At 35.5% G+C, this 17,655-nt stretch overlaps 1 protein-coding gene across 1 annotated transcript in view; it reads right to left on the bottom strand.

Annotated features, from left to right (window-relative positions):
- Positions 1-17,655, bottom strand: part of ADGRL2 (adhesion G protein-coupled receptor L2) — a 296,333-nt gene that overhangs the window by 219,853 nt on the left and 58,825 nt on the right. Inside the window, exon 2 of the mRNA XM_043460873.1 lies at positions 16,321-16,362. The gene's annotated coding sequence lies outside the window, so the exon portion shown is untranslated. The remainder of the gene's footprint in view (positions 1-16,320; positions 16,363-17,655) is intronic.

Consider the following 17,655-nt stretch of genomic DNA (forward strand, 5'->3'; position numbering starts at 1 on the left):
CTCTCTGACATTTTCTAACCCTTAAATTTTTCTTTCCTCTAATCACTGGCTGCCATTATTTTACACATTTCAGCTGCTACTGTGTCCTGTATTAGGATGTAAGCTCTATGAGTGCAAGGACTTTGATTTGTTCAGTACAGTATATCCAGGCCTTGTATGAACCAAGCCCTATTCAATAAATATTTTTTGAATGAATAAAATCAGACCACTAGACACTGGCTAAAACTGGAAAAGCACAATAAGTAAAGGGATTATAACACAGGCAACATTTATTGAGTGCTTAATAGGTATCATGCACTCAGTATTTACATACATTCACTCACTTAATCATCATAGCAACTCTATAAAGCATGCATTATATCAGGTTGAATAATCTGTCCAACACCATACAACTAGAGAAGTATTGAGCTAGGATTTGAGGCAAAATATCAATAGTTAAGACTAGGGTTTAAGTACCTCACTTGTATGCTCTACTGGGAGACCTTGACTAGTCTAGCTAATCATATGCCTCTTGGCCTCTGTGAAGTATTACCAGAGACTTCTAAATGAGATGGAGTATTTAGTTAATTACCTTTGAGAAAATACAGTAGAGGGGATAAGAAGAATACTTTATGTTAAAAAATGGCAGAGTCTGCCAACTTTAGATCCATGCAACTGATGTTGCATGGGGGAGAATTGCCTAGATCATACTTAGACAATTTTGTGAGCATTTTAAAAATGTGGTTATTAGGAAAAAGTGTAAATTCAGCAAGAATAAGCTATTCAGCCCAATTTTATATGTTCTGTTCTATAAAGTTAATAGACTAGCATATCAATGTACTAGATATCTGGTAATATTATGTGTTTTCATATCTGGCTGCGTGATTGCACCCAATGCAATTTTAATGAATCTATGTCACTCTAGAGGAGGCCAGAGATATACCACTGGCCTTTGTCTCTGGTCTTGTCTGATGAGAACATATTTATCAATGACTGAGGTAAAACTCTTAAGACATTTCTATCAAAAATCAGTTTCATGAGATAAGGAAGGTGAATAAATACACTGGATTAGAAGATTAAGGAAGTTCTTAACAACTAGAAGATAAACAAAATCTAACAATATGCAACTTGGTTGGAATAATTGTGAAGTCCTGCCTTGGGACCAAAACACCAACCACCTAAATTTGATCTGAGGGATATGTGATTTAGTACTCAGGGGAAAACAGAGGAACTTTTTTGGCAGTGAATCAATGGTATAATATGATTACAAGAAGGACCAGGAGGAGGGAGAGGAAAAGGAGGAAAGGAAGAAGAATAAAGAGAGAAGAAAAAGAATGAATTTTGGCTGCATTAATTTATGATCTGCATAGTATAATGGAGGACATAATCTGACTAATTTCAAGCTGTTCAGATTACCATGCTCAATTCTGAAAGCAAGATTTTAAGGAAGATATGAATGAAAAGATGGGAAGACTTCTAGCAGTCTGTGTGGTGAAGGGTCTTCCCTGATAGCTCAGTTGGTAAAGAATCTGCCTGCAATGCAGGAGACCCAGGTTCAGTTGCTGGGTCAGGAAGATCCCCTGTAGAAGGGATAGGCTACCTGCTCCAATATTCTGGCCTGAAGAATTCCACAGACTGCATAGTCCATGGGGTCACCAAGAGTCTGACACAACTGAGCGACTTTCACTTGCATAGGAAAAAGGTTGGAAGAACTGAGGAACTTTTATATTGAAAGTTGTTATACTTGATAGCGACATCAGAATACTGTAAAGAAAATAATAATAATTTGCATCATTATTCATCATTTTTTATTCACTAGGCATGTAGCTAATCGTTTAATATTAATTAATGCTGCCTACAACCCGAATAATGGGTTCTGGTTATAGATTAGAAAACAGAAACTAAGAGAGATTGAGTAACATATCCAAGGCCATCAACGCTAGTGAATGATAATGCTTCAATTTGCACCCAAGTCTATATCCAGTATTGCCCACTTACCCTCTATAACAGGTTCCTTCCAATATATGGAAACTAAAATAAATTATGTGTGTATATGTTCACATATGATAAAATTATGTGAAATAACAGAGAAACAAAACTATTTACAGTATAGAAAAACTAGAAATAGATATATCAAAATTTCAAATGTGATTGTTTTCAGTACTGGAAAGATAGCTAATTTCTCCTTTCAATTTTCCAGATCTTCTTTACTAAACCTATCCTAATTTTATAAAAATATCACCTATATTTTTTAATTAAAAAAGTATTGAAAGAAGGTTTAACTTTATGCTGAATGGCCCAAAGAGATGAAATTAAGAAGCTGCAAGATATAATGAGGCCTATTTCAAAATAAAAACAGAACCTCTTTTAGTCAGAATTTTTCAAAGATGTAGCTTGATAGAGAAAATACTGATTTTCCTTTCTGTGCAGATGCTAACCCAAGTCTGAAAGGACTAAAATGTTATTGTTCTGTGTGGTTAAGATTATAATCTGAAGGATCCATGATCCTTCATGGATAGTTACATAGTTACTATATGGATAGTTACTATATGGATAGACACATAGTTCAGTTCAGTCACTCAGTTGTGTCCAGCTCTTTGCGACCCCATGGACTGCAGCACCGCAGGCTTTCCTGTCCATCACCAATTCCCAGAGCCTACTCAAATTCATGTCCATTGCGTCGGTGATGCCATCCAACCATCTCATTCTCTATAGTCCCCTTCTCCTGCCCTCAATCTTTCCCAGCATCACGGTCTTTTCCAATGAGTCAGTTCTTTGCATCAGGTGACCAAAGTATTGGAGTTTCAACTTCAGCACCAGTCCTTCCAATGAATACTCAGGACTAATTTCCTTTAGGATGGACTGCTTGGATCTCTCTGCAGTCCAAGAGATTCTCAAAAGTCTTCTCCAACACCACAGTTCAAAAGCATCAATTCTTCGGCACTCAGCTTTCTTTACAGTCCAACTCTCACATCCATACGTGACGACTGGAAAAACCATAGCTTTGACTAGACAGACCTTTGTTGGTAAAGTAATGTCTCTGCTTTTTAATATGCTATCTAGGTTGGTCATAACTTTTCTTCCAAGGAGCAAGCATCTTTTAATTTCATGGTGGCAGTCATCACCATTTGTAGTGACTTTGGAGCCAGTCTCTCACTGTTTCCATTGTTTCCCCATCTATTTGCCATGAAGTGATGGGACCAGATGCCATGATCTTAGTTTTCTGAATGTTGTTTTAAGCCAACTTTTCACTCTCCTCTTTCACTTTCATCAAGAGCCTCCTTAGTTCTTCTTTGCTTTATGCAATAAGGGCAGTGTCATCTGCGTATCTGAGGTTATTGATATTTCTCCCGGCAATCTTGATTCCAGCTTGTGCTTTATCCAGCTCGGCATTGCACATGATCTACTCTGCATATAAGTGAAATAAGCAGGGTGGCAATATATAGCCTTGATATACTCCTTTCCCGATTTGGAACCAGTCTGTTGTTCCATGTCCAGTTCTAACTGTTGCTTCTTGACCTGCATATAGATTTCTCAGGAGACAGGTCAGGTGGTCTGGTATTACCATCTATTGAAGAATTTTCCAGTTTTTTGTGATTCACACAGTCAAAGGCTTTGGTGTAGTCAATAAAGCAGAAGTAGACGTTTTTCTGGAACTCTCTGGCTTTTTCGATGATCCAGCGGATTTTAGCAATGTGATCTCTGGTTCCTCTGCCTTTTCTAAAACCAGCTTGAACATCTGGAATTTCATGGTTCATGTACTGCTGAAGCCTGGCTTGGAGAATTTTGAGCATTATTTCGCTAGTGTGTAAGATGAGTGCAAATGTGCTGTAGTTTGAACATTCTTTGACATTGCCTTTCTTAGGAATTGGAATGAAAACTGACCTTTTCCAGCCCTGTGGCCACTGCTGAGTTTTCCAGATTTGCTGGCTCTTTGAGTGCAGCACCTTTACAACATCATCTTTTAGGATTTGAAATAGCTCAACTTGAATTCCATCACCTCCACTAGCTTTGCTTTGTTCGTAGTAATGCTTCCTAAGGCCCACTTGTCTTCTCATTCTAGGACGTCTGGCTCTAGTCCAGCGATCACACCATTGTGGTTATCTGGGTCATGAAGATCTTTTTTTGTATAGTTCTTCTGTGTATACTTGTCACCTCTTTTTAATATCTTCTGCTTCTGTTAGGTCCATACCATTTCTGTCCTTTATTGTACTCTTCTTTGCATGAATTGTTCCCTTGGCATCTCTAATTTTCTTGAAGAAATCTCTTGTCTTTCCCATTCTATTGTTTTCCTCTATTTCTTTGCATTGATCACTGAGGAAGGCTTTTTTATCTTTCCTAGCTATTCTTTGGAACTCTGCATTCAAATGGGCGTATCTTTCCTTTTCTCCTTTGCCTTTAGCTTCTCTTCTTTTCTCAGCTATTTGTAAGGCCTCCTCAGACAACCATATTGCCTTTTTTTTTTGGGGGGGGGGATGGTCTTGATCCCTTTTTTGCTGTACAATGTCACGAACCTCCATCCATAGTTTTTCAGGCACTCTGTCTATCAGATCTAACCCCTTGAACCTATTTCTCACTTCCACTGTATAATTATAAGGGATTAGATTTAGGTCATACCTGTTGGTCTAATTGTTTTCCCTACTTTCTTCAATTTAAGTCAGAATTTAGTAATAAGGAGTTCATGATCTGAGCCACAGTCAGCTCCGTCTTATTCTTTCTGACTGTATAGAGCTTCTCCATCTTTGACTGCAAAGAGTATAATCAATCTGATTTTGGTACTGACCATCCGGTGATGTTCATGTGTAGAATTAGACACATAAGCCAGGAAAAAATAAGTCAAGGACTAGGTAGTTGGTTAATATATCATTTCATACTGGGGTCTTTAATTCTGCTTCAAAGGTCTTATTTTATAGGTACTTTTAATAAAATATTTGTGTAATGAGTACATGAATTATACATTTAGAACAGGAAAAGTAGACCATGGATAGTATTATTTTTTGTACCAGACTTTTTGCAAAGTATACACAGGTTGCAGAGACTCTACTGAAAGAGGTCAGTATCATTTGTTTGTTCAAGTTCCAAGGTACTCCTCGCTGTTGACATCTGAACATAAAATAAGTGGTCCCTCTAGAAAGTTTGGTTTGGGCATGATCTCTTCTCATACACTTTACCTCACTGACTCCATTCCAGGCTCCTGTAAGTATCCCTCTTTTTTTTTTTTTCTTTTAAACCAGGACTTCTATTAACTGAAAACTTCACAAAGTCTGGAATCATGTCTGTTTTAATCTACTTACATGATGGTTGATATAATAGACACAAAACAAATATCAGTAGAATTAATCAGTTTGGCTGATATATTCAGCAAGTTTTTCTTTTGTTGTCTAAGAATGGTTAGAAAGAGTGCCTTTGATTTTAAGTATAGACTAATAGCAGAGATTGTCTCTAAGTATTGCCATCATTTGTTATCTTTTTCTAGATTCATGTTTTCTGTCTGTGAGTAGATAGAAAGAGCCACTTCTCTAGGTCTTGAAGCTGTTCTTTTTATTTAAGTAAGAAAAACAGTAGATTTTTCTACTCAGAGTACAAAGTTGTCAAGTTTTTCCATATGATATGTGCTATGAGCTAAGTCACTTCAGATTTTGTGTGATCCTATGGACTGCCAGGATCCTCTGTCCATGGAATTCTCCAGACAAGAATACTGGAGTAGGTTACCATTTCCTTCTCTACAGGATCTTCCCCACCCAGGAATCAAACCGGCATCTCTTGGGTTTCCTTCACTGACTAGTTCTTTACAACTAGCACACCACTTGCAGAGCCCTTCCGTATGATAGGTGTATAAATTAAGCTTACAATATGGAGGACTGGGGCTTCCCAGGTGGCACTAGTGGTAAAAGAACAATGCCAATGTAAGAGACGCAGGTTCCATCCCTGACTCAGGAAAATCCCCAGGAGGCAGACAGGGCAACCCACTTCAGTATTGTTGCCTGGAGAATCTCCTGGAAGAGAAAGCTGGTGGGCTGCAGTCCCTGGGGTTGCAGAGTCAGACACAACTGAAGCAACGGAGCACAGATGGAGGACTAGAAAAGATTTGAGACATTTCCTCCTTCTCCAGGGTGAACTCTAAACCGGCTTTTCCTCTGTGTTTTTACCACGCAATTTGTATCAACATGAACAGGGCCAGGCACAAAATAACTACAAGAGAAGTCAGTGTTTCTGTCAGTTCTTTTCATATAGTTGGAGGCAGTGTTGAAGCAAACATCCTAGTGTTAAGACCTACTTAATCAGTTTCACAGTAAACAGATTGGATAGGCTTCATTTATTTTTATTGTTATTCATATTAAAGTATTTTCCTCACTTTTTTGTAGCTTCCCAGGCTATGGACATGACATACGATAGATATAGGCCTTCAACAAGAAAATTCTTGAAATGCATTGTCAGTTTAAAAGAATAACCATTTTACTTTAAAAAAAGTGTAAGTAGATTTATTATTCAAAAAACATCTTGATAAAGGAAGGCACAGTGAGAAATATAGGAAAAAGGTCAAGGTAGAAAGTTTTGAGAAAGCTGTTATATGACTGTTAGTAAAAAGGGTGAATAAAAGTAATAATTGCTGATTAGTTAAATGATCAACTTAGGAATACATTAAAAATACCAATTTCTAGCCCACAAGCCTTTAGATTCTGATTCAACAGATATAGTCTGACTATATAGTCCCAGACTATTAAAAAAATGCCACCCAAGTTCTGATGCACAGCCGGGTTTAGGAACCATAGATTATATATAGTGGATAAGAAAAGAGTACAGAGTAGACTTCATTCTCAACAATTTCACAATCTAGTGGCTTTGCTAACATGACTATGAATGTTTGAATTAAAAGATGAAGATGAGGAACTGATAGTTATTGGAATATTTCAAATAAGAAAAACACAGTCTAAATCAAGGTGGTGATAATGAAAACAAAGAGTAGAGCAGACATTTGAAAGAAATTTTATGGGTAGATTTGAGAGACAGGGTTATTTCTCCTGAGAGCTCTCCCGGGTTTGTAGATGGCCATCTTCTCTCTGTGTCTTCATGGCATCCTCCTCTGTGTGTCTGGAACTTAATCTCTTCTTAAAAGGACAGCAGTCTTATTGGTTTAGGGCTTACCCCCAATGATCTCATTTAACCTTAATAACTTCTTTAAAGACTAAATGCAAATATATTCATGTTTTGAATTCCAGGGAGTTTGAACTTCAACACATGAATTTTGGGGGGACACATTGCAGCCCTTAACAACTGAAAATAAAATGCACCAGCCAGGTCTTTAACATAGCATAAAATGCTCAGTAACTGTTACACCCATCCCTTAAATTTCAGTCCTTTCCTCTTCCATTCAGGCCATGTAAAATCTCAGGTAGAAAGTAACTGGAAAGTAATATTACAACCAGAAATGACTTCTTGATGGAAGCCCTCTAGATTCCAGAAGTTTGTCTATATAGTAGTGGTCCCTAAACCTTGTCATAAGAAATAATCTTAGGTTATCTTTACTTTGACCTGTGATGGAATAAATCAGAGGGGAGAGGTATGTTCTGATCCAGGTAGGGCTTCAAAAAAACTCACTCAGGAACTCTTCCCAATTCCCTTCACTTATGGTGAAAAAGGTATTAAAAGTATTATTAAATCATTGCCTCCTATGACTATCAGCATGCAGGAAAACCATCTCAGAATTTAATTTTCTTTATATAAGGGTATTAGGGCTGTTTTGGTTGCAAGTTACAGAAACAACTCAAGCTTCAGCAAAGGTAATTTACTGGTTCATAGATCCCTAGAAAGTTTAATAACAGAATTAAGGTGCAGAATCAGTCTTCCCTGGGATTCATCAAGTGATATATTCTCTTTGCCTAGGAGTCTGTTCTGTGATTCCAGTTCATAAAATTACAAGGACAGCCAATGATTGGCTCAGCTTTGGCCAAGTGCCCAGTGTGAGACCAATCAGCAGTGCAAGGTTAAGTGAGGAAACAAATCCTTTTTAAAAATTTTCAGAACACAAATGTAAAGATATTTGAAAGTTGTTGAAAAATAAACACTATATTTGGGAGTTCTTTGGTGGGCCAGTACTTGGGAATCAGTGCTTTCACTGCGAAAGGCCCTGGTTGAATCCCTCATCAGGGAGCTAGGATTCTACTAGCCTCATGGTGTTGTGGATATATGCTGCACAAATAAAAGTTTATAATATATCTATCAGTTTGAGTATTTAGCTAAGGAAATCATTTAAAAAACCAAAGACTGAAAAAATTTCTATATTGTAGCCAGCAATATATTATTTTAACCTACTACAGTATTTACAATGATACTTGTTCATTTAACTAAAATATTCTTATTTCTACTCTTATTTACTTATTTATTTGTTCACTGCAGTTCTTATAGTTTGAAACATGAGTGTCAAGACCAAATTCCATCTCAGTATAACTAGGTTAGCTTAACAAGTTAAACTTAATGATATTATTAATTTCCAACATTATAGGAGGGTGTACATGTTATTTTGAGGAGATTGAATTCTAAAAAAATTTGATTTTTGGAGGTAGTTTTATGGGCAACAGGAATGGGAATAAAAGAGAACAGGACAAGAAAGAATGAAAATGGCAATTTCAATACTTGAAGTCTTTGTGGGTCTGATTCTGCTTTTTTTTTTTTGATTCCCGTTTATCTTTCACTGCTTTTGATTTTGGCTTTGTTTTTTTGTTGTTGTTGTGTTTTTTGTTTTACAGTGTCTTTGTGATTTCTAATTGTGGGTTTGTACTTAAGGAATTTTTTTTCTGTAAAAATTCTCAGCAGCATAGAGTAAAATTAGGCTCTCCAGAGCTGATTTTCTTTTGATTCTGATGGGCGCAAAAGGCATAACTAGGGACAAGTTTAAACTTAATTTCTTATCTTTGAGTCTTTAGACCATTGAGCTTATAAAATTCTTACTGGAAACACAGTAATGTTGGTTTCTGATTATAAATTTTCAAAGGAAAATTCTTACTGGAAACACAGTAATGTTGGTTTCTGATTATAAATTTTCAAAGGAGAATTTTTTTTTTTTTAATGCATTTAAGACTTGCAGTTTTCCTTGCAGCCCTCCATGGGATGGTTTTATTTGTAGATAGGTTACTGATGAGGACATATCTATCTATCTTGCATTCCAGCACTGAATTCTGGGCTTTGTCACTTTTCCCTTGTGCCAGCAAGGACATGACAAATGAAATTCATGTTCACCTCACTCAGCAAGCAACCTTAGGGTGAGAGATATTTCAGGTCTCAGGAACCCTTTGTAATAAAACTCATATTTTCCTCTAAATTAATTTCAGAAATAACACTTGATAAAATTAAACATCCTTAAAGATTTTAAAAAAAGGAAATTAAGAATAAAATTTCTTAACTTGATAAAGGATAACTATAAAAAACCTACAGTTTAATGTTGAAATGTTCAGAGTAATCAAGGAATTGAAAATGGTAGTGGTGGTTTAGTTGCTAAGTCATATCCAACTCTTGTGACCCCATGGACTGTACCCTGCCAGACTCCTCTGTCCATGGGATTCTCCAGGCAAGAATACTGGAGTGGATTGCCATTTCCTTCTCCAGGAATTGAAAGTGTGAGAATTTTTTATTTTTCCTTCGCAAAAATCTTTAAAAATGTTTAAGTATCTGACTATATTAAGTTTTAAAAGGCAGATCTTTTGGAACATTGATCTTTATACTCTTGGTAGGAGTATAAAATTGATACTTTGAACAACAGTTAGCAATTATCTAATAAATATGAAATTTTCCATACTCTGTGACTCAGCAATTTCATTTTCAAGAATATATTCTAGAGCAAAGTTTCTCAGTCTTGTACTACTGGCATTTTAGTTCAGATAATTCTTTGTTGTGGGGGCTATCTTGCACCTTATAGGATATTTAGAGCATCCTTGGTCTCTACCTACTAAAAAACAGTAGTATTCCCTAAGCTGTTCAGTCACTAAGTTGTCTGACTCTTTGTGACCCTGTGGACTGTAGCACACCTGGCTCCTCTGCACTCCACTATCTCCCAGAGTTTGCTCAAACTCATATCCATTGAGTCGATGATGCTATCCAACCATCTCACCTCTGTTTCTCCCTTCTCCTCCTGCCCTCAATCTTTCCCAGTATCAGGGTCTTTTCCAACGAGTTGGCTCTTCTCATCAGGTGGCCCAAGTATGGGAGCTTCAGCTTCAGCATTAATCCTTCCAATAGGTATTCAGGGTTGATTTCCTTTAGGATTGACTGGTTTGAACTCCTTGCTGTCCAAGGGACTCTTAAGAGTCTTTCCCAGCACCACAGTTCAAAAGCATCAATTCTTCCACGCTCAGCCTTCTTCATGGTCCAACTCTCACATCCATACATGACCACTGGGAAACCACAGCTTTGACTATATGGAACTTGGTTTGCGAAGTGCTGTCTCTGCTTTTTAGCGCGCTGTCTAGGTTTGTCACAGTTTTTCTTTCTAAGAGCAAGTGTCTTTTAATTTCATGGCTCCAGTCACTGTTCACAGTAATCTTGGAGCCCAAGAAAATAAAATCTGTCACTACTTCCACTATTTCCCCTTCTAATTGCCATGAAACGATGGGACCAGATGCCATGATCTTAGTTTGAATGTTGAGTTTCAAGCCAGCTTGTTCACTTTCCTCTTTCACTCGCAACAAGAAGCTCTTTATTTCCTCTTCTTCACTTTCTGTCATTAGAGTGGTATCATCTCCATATCTGAGGTTGTTGATATTTCTCTTAACAATCTTGATTCCAGCTTATGATTCATCCAGCTCAGCATTTCACATGATGTACTCTGCATATAAGTTCAATAAGCAGGATGAAAGTATACAGCCTTGTCATACTCCTTTCCCAGTTTGGAACCAGTCAGTTGTTCCATGTCTAGTTCTAACTATTGCTCTTGATCTGCATACGGGTTTCTCAGGAGATAGGTAAGATGATCTGGTACTCCTATCTCATTAAGAATTTCCCACAGTTTGTTATGATCCACACCATCAAAGGCTTTCATGTATTCAATGAAGCAGAAGTAGATCCTTGTCTGGAATTCCTTTTCTTTCTTCATGATCCAATAAATGTTGGCAATTAGACCTCTGGTTCCTCTGCCTCTTCGAAACCCAGCTTATACATCTGGAACTTCTTGGTTTATGTACTGCTGAAAACGATCTTGAAGATTTTGAGCATAAACTTACTAGAATGTGAAATGAGCACAATTGTATGATAGTTTGAACATTCTTTGGCATTGTCCTCCTTTGGGATTGGAATGAAAATGGACCTTTCCTAATCCTGTGGCCACTGCAGGGTTTTCCAAATCTCAGGCAAGAATACTGGGGTGGTTTGCCATTTCTTTCTCCAGAGGATCTTCCTGGACCAGGGATCAAACCCATGTCTCCTGCATTTCAGGTGGATTCTTTACCACTTAGTCACCTAGGCAGCCCATACCTCAAGTTATGATAAGCCAGAATGTTCCCACACATTGCCAAATATTCCCTTGGGGCAAAATCACTCCAGATTGTGAACTACTTGACCTAGAGAAAATTTTGTACCTATCCATCTATGCATGCTGAAGAATGTTCATAGTGGCACTATGTATGATAGTAAAAAGCAAAAGCCAAGAACTGAAGCAACCCCACGATTCATCAGCATTAAAAAGGACAAATAAATTATATCATAGAGTGGATACTATACAACAGTCTAAACTAATGAATTATACTTATATGCAATAAATGGTTGAATCTCAAGACTTGCTTTTGAATGGAAAAGTCACTTTCATTTACATATTATTGCAAACATGTAAACCAAACAATGGTATGTTTAGGGATGCAAATACATGAGACAAAATTGCAAGGAGAAACAAGGGACAGAGAAAATTTCAAACAATGTTTAACCTTGAATTGACATTAAATAATTGTAGAAAAGAAGTCAAGAGCTTGAAAGTTCACAGGGTACTCAAGCATTCGTGATTACTTCTCAAGTGTTTGTTTTACTTCTCATTATGTATTTGAAATTTTATTTTTTTAGTTACTAAATATCAAAAAATAATTTTTAAGCGAAGCAATTGTTTTAACCTTATAACCTGTGTAAAACAATTCAGTAATGTACCACACATGAGTTTTTATTTATTTAATAATTTTGGTTTATATATTTGATTGGTATATTTACATATTTGAAAAAATTTTAGAAGTCAATTTGGAATAGTGATTAGGAAAATTTGGTGGTTAAAGCAAAATGGATTAACCATTCATCAAGAAAAACATTCTGTCTTCAAAGACAATGGTTACTAATAGATAACATATTCAACTAGCAGCTTAAAAGAAGGGCTTTTTTTCCCCTTAAACAGGATAATCTAGTGGTAGTAATCAGTGGCACAGAGTGAACTCCCTCTTGTAAAAAGCCCATCAATTGTTTTTCCTAATTAAGATGAATATTATTCCTGTGAAATGAACCAAAAAGTTGTTTGAAACCGGAAATCCCAAAAGAGATCTATAATCTTCAGGAATAATTGCATGCAATTTTAATTGAAAGAAAAGGAGAGGCCTGTTTTCATCTTTCTTCTTTCAAAATGTTAAAAGTAATCAACCTGTTGGTCAATTAACAATGCTTTAATATAAGTATCAATCTGACCTAAAAATTGCCATTAGATATTTTGGAAACTGTTGTGGAATTTTAAAAAAATAAATAGCAAAATGACCACTGGCTATAGTTAAATCCAATATGGAACTTTTATCATTAATAAAATAAAGTTATGAATTTTTACTAATGTCCTTAGAAATATAGTATGTTTTATTATTGATTGAAGATTAGATGCTGTGACTATTCACAGAAATATGCATTCAATCTTTTTTCATTGAGAATGAGAGAGATCTATTTTTTTGAAATACAGATTAATTACACTGATAAATTTGCTTTATATAAATAGTTGGCATTTATCTCTAACCTATTAAAAATTTTTAATAACATTGAAGAGTTATTCTGTTTTAAAGTTCAGTTTTAACAGATATATGTCAACAAAATATATGTTTACATTTCAAGTCATTTCATATAGTAATTCAGAACTTTGACTGTTTGTTTAAAGTTGCACACTTAGAAATAGTTTGAATAAGCAGATGTATTTATTTAATAGTTTGTCGCATTGACTCTGCTCTTGATTATGGGCAAGAGGTTGATTTTGTTTATTATCTTTCTAAAATGTCATATTATGTTAGTTGTGCTAAAGATGTTACTGCCACTGCTAAGTCACTTCAGTCGTGTCCGACTCTGTGCGACCCCATAGACGGCAGCCCACCAGGCTCCCCCATCCCTGGGATTCTCCAGGCAAGAACACTGGAGTGGGTTGCCATTTCCTTCTCCAGCGCATGAAAGTGAAAAGCGAAAGTGAAGTTGCTCAGTCATGTCTGACTCTTAGCGACCTCATGGACTGCAGCCTACCAGGCTCCCTGTCCATGAGATTTTCCAGGCAAGAGTATTGGAGTGGGGTGCCATTGCCTTCTCCGAAAGATGTTACAGAGTGGATTAAAAAGATAAAATTATAAATTAAAAATTTTGATTTCCCCAGTATTTCAGGGATTCCCAGGTGGCACTAGTGGTAAAGAAGCTGCCTCCCAGTGCAGGAGACATGAGACGTGGGTTCGATCCCTGGGTTGAGAAGATTGCCCTGGAGAAGGAAATGGCAACCCACTCCAGTATTCTTGCCTGGAGAATCCCATGGACAGAGGAGCTAGTGGGCTATATAGTCCATGGGGTCACACAGAGTCAAACACAACTGAAGGGGCTTAGCACCAGTATTTCAGATTAGCATTCTGGCAGCATAAACCTATAGAAATCTACATTTCCATATGCAAATAGATATGAATTTGGCCCCCCATTCTTTAGAAGAAGCTGATGTTAGATTTTCTCTCACATACTATAATTCAAAGAAAAGTGAGAAAATTCAGGTTAAAATTTTAGATACATCTTAAAAATGGTATTATGGGAAGAATATCATCAAAATATTTAATCCCTCACAGAATATAATTGAGATCAATATAAGTGAATTTTGCAGATGAATGAAATTTACCCTTTTAATCATTAAAACCTTTTTCTTTGTAACAACTTCAAAATCTCCCTATATTATCTCATGTTCTGTATAGTAAGTTTAAGGATATACCACTTTGTTGCAAAATTCCAGGCCTGGAAAAGGATTTAGATTTTATTAAAAATCTTCCAGTATGACTTTTTGATTTAACAGATCGGGAGTTTTAAACCCAAGTTTATGGTATATCTCACTCAATATTATACAACTAATCTTTGATTCCTCAATTCTTACTGGTGGTGAATAGATGTGAAAGTTCTTCTCTGGTCCCTCCCAGCTTTGATAGTGTGCCTTCCAATTTGTGAGCCAGGCAATCAGAGAACTAGTTCTGTCGTAATTTTATGTAACATGAAAGCAAGTAGGATGAAGGTGAAGACCTGGGACGTGTTAATGTGAACTCTACTCGATCCTTTCTGGAGTACCTCTCCCTCCCTCAACTGTCTTCTGAAATTATTGGCCTATTTCCAGATAAGTTGTGAGAAATAACTACAATAGATATTTTAATGCTGACTTTACAATGGATAATAAAATACCTTTGAGAAGAAATCTTTAACCTCAAAAATACTTGATTAGTTGCATTATTTATTATGTTTACTATTAACATATGGTTTATTAACATTAAGGTTAAAAGCAACACTTTTTGCTAACATCCTTTATTTTGTTTTAATCTTGAACCTTACTTACGTGCAAGGACAATTGGTTGTAGATGGATAAATCACACTGTAGATTTTATATCAAAGTTTTCTGCTAATATTAACCAGTACGATCTACTGATTTAACGTATGAGTCTATTTTAAAAGTTGTACCTTCATGTTTTGGTCTTTTCGTACCATAACCTTTTCTTCTTCTGAAAAATGTTCATAAAACACAATATTCTTATATGCTAAAAACTAACGTGAATCTGCAGATCTTTTTATTTCAGTTTAAAAATGGCTATTCTTTTCATTCATATGCCTGAATTCTAGGAGTATTTCTGTATTAAAGTAAAATTAATAAATGTAATAGCTTCAACCTTATTTTAAATATTTAATTGTTTTATTGTACACTTTTACCCAGTTAATCTTCACTTTATATTTTTACTTCCTTATGGGATTAGATGGAAGGTTTTTGTCTTTCTTTTTTAATTGTTTAAGATAATTTTGGCTATGAAATTGATGCAGAGGTGTTTCCTCAACTTTATGTATATACATTTAATTAATAATAGTATACTATTTTGAACAGTCTGCTATTCAAATAATGCTCTTATTCTGATAAGAATAATATCTATTTATTATAGGAAACTCAGAAAATAAAGAAGAGATGAAGACTACTAAGCTACCCATATTCCCACTGTCTGTGTGCCTTTGTGTCCTTTTTCTAAGCCTATAGTATGATCCCAATTCTCTCTTCACTCAATACACAAGCACAATATATAATGTATTTATAATGTGCTCTGCTTTTTCACTTAACATAGCACTTTTTGATGACTAGTTTATTTCAAGGTGTTTTTTTCTACAGTGAGAAATTCCTTCTTTTTATAGGTAATATGCAAGAACCACTGGGGGAAGAACTTTATAGGAGACAGAAATAGCTTACTAAGAAACACCATTTTACATTGACCTTTCCCTTTTGATAAGATTGGTTTTTATTGTTATCTAGATTGTAAAGAGGTTATGATTAAGACTAAAACTAAATATTACCATTTTAAGTCATAAAAAGAGAAAGACAACAAAACTATGTATTTAAACAAAATCATATAGTAGCTAGCTTGCCTAAGAGAAGTTATGATATATGCTCTTAGAAAACAAACATTTTTAAATTCACAGATGCTACAAAGCCCTGGTCAAACATAAATTACAATCAGTTTTTATGTAACAGTAAAAACTCCAAAGGACTCTTGCTCACCCACTCTCAATATGTATCTTTCTTCTCATAGAATGTAAGCCACATTTATTTCTATATCTGTGTATATTTTAAAATAAATTACCCCAGAAAACAAACTATGGAATATACTATGTTCAAATGCAATCCAACAGAGAAAACAAAAACCTTATATTCCCTCTGAAGAGCCCTGTAGCATATTTGGTGGGTATTTTGGAATGCATATAGAATTTGAATGTGGTATCCATTTATTTGAAGAGTATATGCTACCTTATAATTATCAGATAATTCAATACATTTAGCAAATGATACTCCACTTTTATTGTAGCAATTCACTTTTTCTTGTTTGTGTTCAGTGCTATCAAATATAGAAAGAGCTCTTTACTTACCATTCTGGAAAAGATGAAATTTATCATTGTGCCATAAATAGCCTGAAAAGCAAAGAAAATATTATTATTTATTATACCTCCATCCACAGGGATCCTAACTGCCAAATGTAATGCAGCTGCAGCAAAATAAAATGAAGTAAATCTATTGCAGAGAACACAATTCAGAGTTCTGAGAATTTTTAAACATGTTATCACATGCCTTTGGACAGAATGGCCTGCTCAGTTGCTCAGTTGCGTCCACCTCTTTGTGACCCCACTGACTGTAGCCCGCCAGGCTCTTCTGTCCATGGAATTTTGAAGCAAGGATACTGGAGCAGGTTGCTGTTTCCTACTCCAGGGGATCTTCCTGGCCAAGGGATTGAACCTGCATCTCTTGAGGGATCGAACCTACGTTTCTTATGTCTCATGCCTTGGCAGGTGAATTCCTTACCACTGTGCCACCTGGGAAGCCCCTTTGGATCAAGCAATTGTTGTGATAACTTCTTTCAAAATCAGGAATAAAACATTTTATTTTTCCCAAACAAATATTCTTGGATTAAGAGAATATTGTCAAGAGTGGGTTTTTTTGTTGTTGTTTTTTCTCCCCTTTAGCTCGATTGAATTTTTCATTGAAACAGATGGGACAGCCATACTTAAAACTCTTTAAGGAAAAACTGAGGAACATTTTACATTCTTGAAGTCAGCATTAATGACTGTTAGATCTATTTATATGTAAATATATTTCCTTGGTGGAATCTTGAACTGAAAATCTGATACAGAAACTGAAAAACAAAATTAGGAGTCCATGCTCCTATTTTTACACACTAAATAAGTGATAATAAAAAGATATATATTTTCTTATTGTTTTCTGTTGATTAAAACAGGTTTTAATTGCATCGCTTGGTAAAGAATTACAATAAATTTGTATTATGAAAAAGCATGTGTGTTCTTGAATTTATTGTGTCCTTTAAATTTTTTAAATTAACAGTGACTTTCACATTTAATAATTAGCATAAAATAATCTTTCTCAATGTCAATAGTTCTAAGATGAAGGAACATATCACCTGTAAAAAAATATGCTTTTCTCATATCCTGATATATAAAGTCATTATGTATTGGTCATTTTCTCTTTTATGTATCATAAACTTAATCTAGAGAAAAATACACAGTCCATCTCCCTCTGCCAAAACTAGGTGATAGCTTAAGAAATTTTTAGATAACATATGCAGAAAAGGGATTTATTTGACTATTTGGATAATGACATTTCAGATCCTTCAATGTTATTTTGAATAAAATAATCCTGAATAAAAATTGTAATGTGTTAGTGTAGCTTGAAATCATTATTTGCAGGAAAGA

The sequence above is a fragment of the Cervus canadensis genome, chromosome 2 (genome assembly GCF_019320065.1).
Source record: "Cervus canadensis isolate Bull #8, Minnesota chromosome 2, ASM1932006v1, whole genome shotgun sequence".
In the NCBI taxonomy this organism is placed as follows: Eukaryota; Metazoa; Chordata; class Mammalia; order Artiodactyla; family Cervidae; genus Cervus; species Cervus canadensis.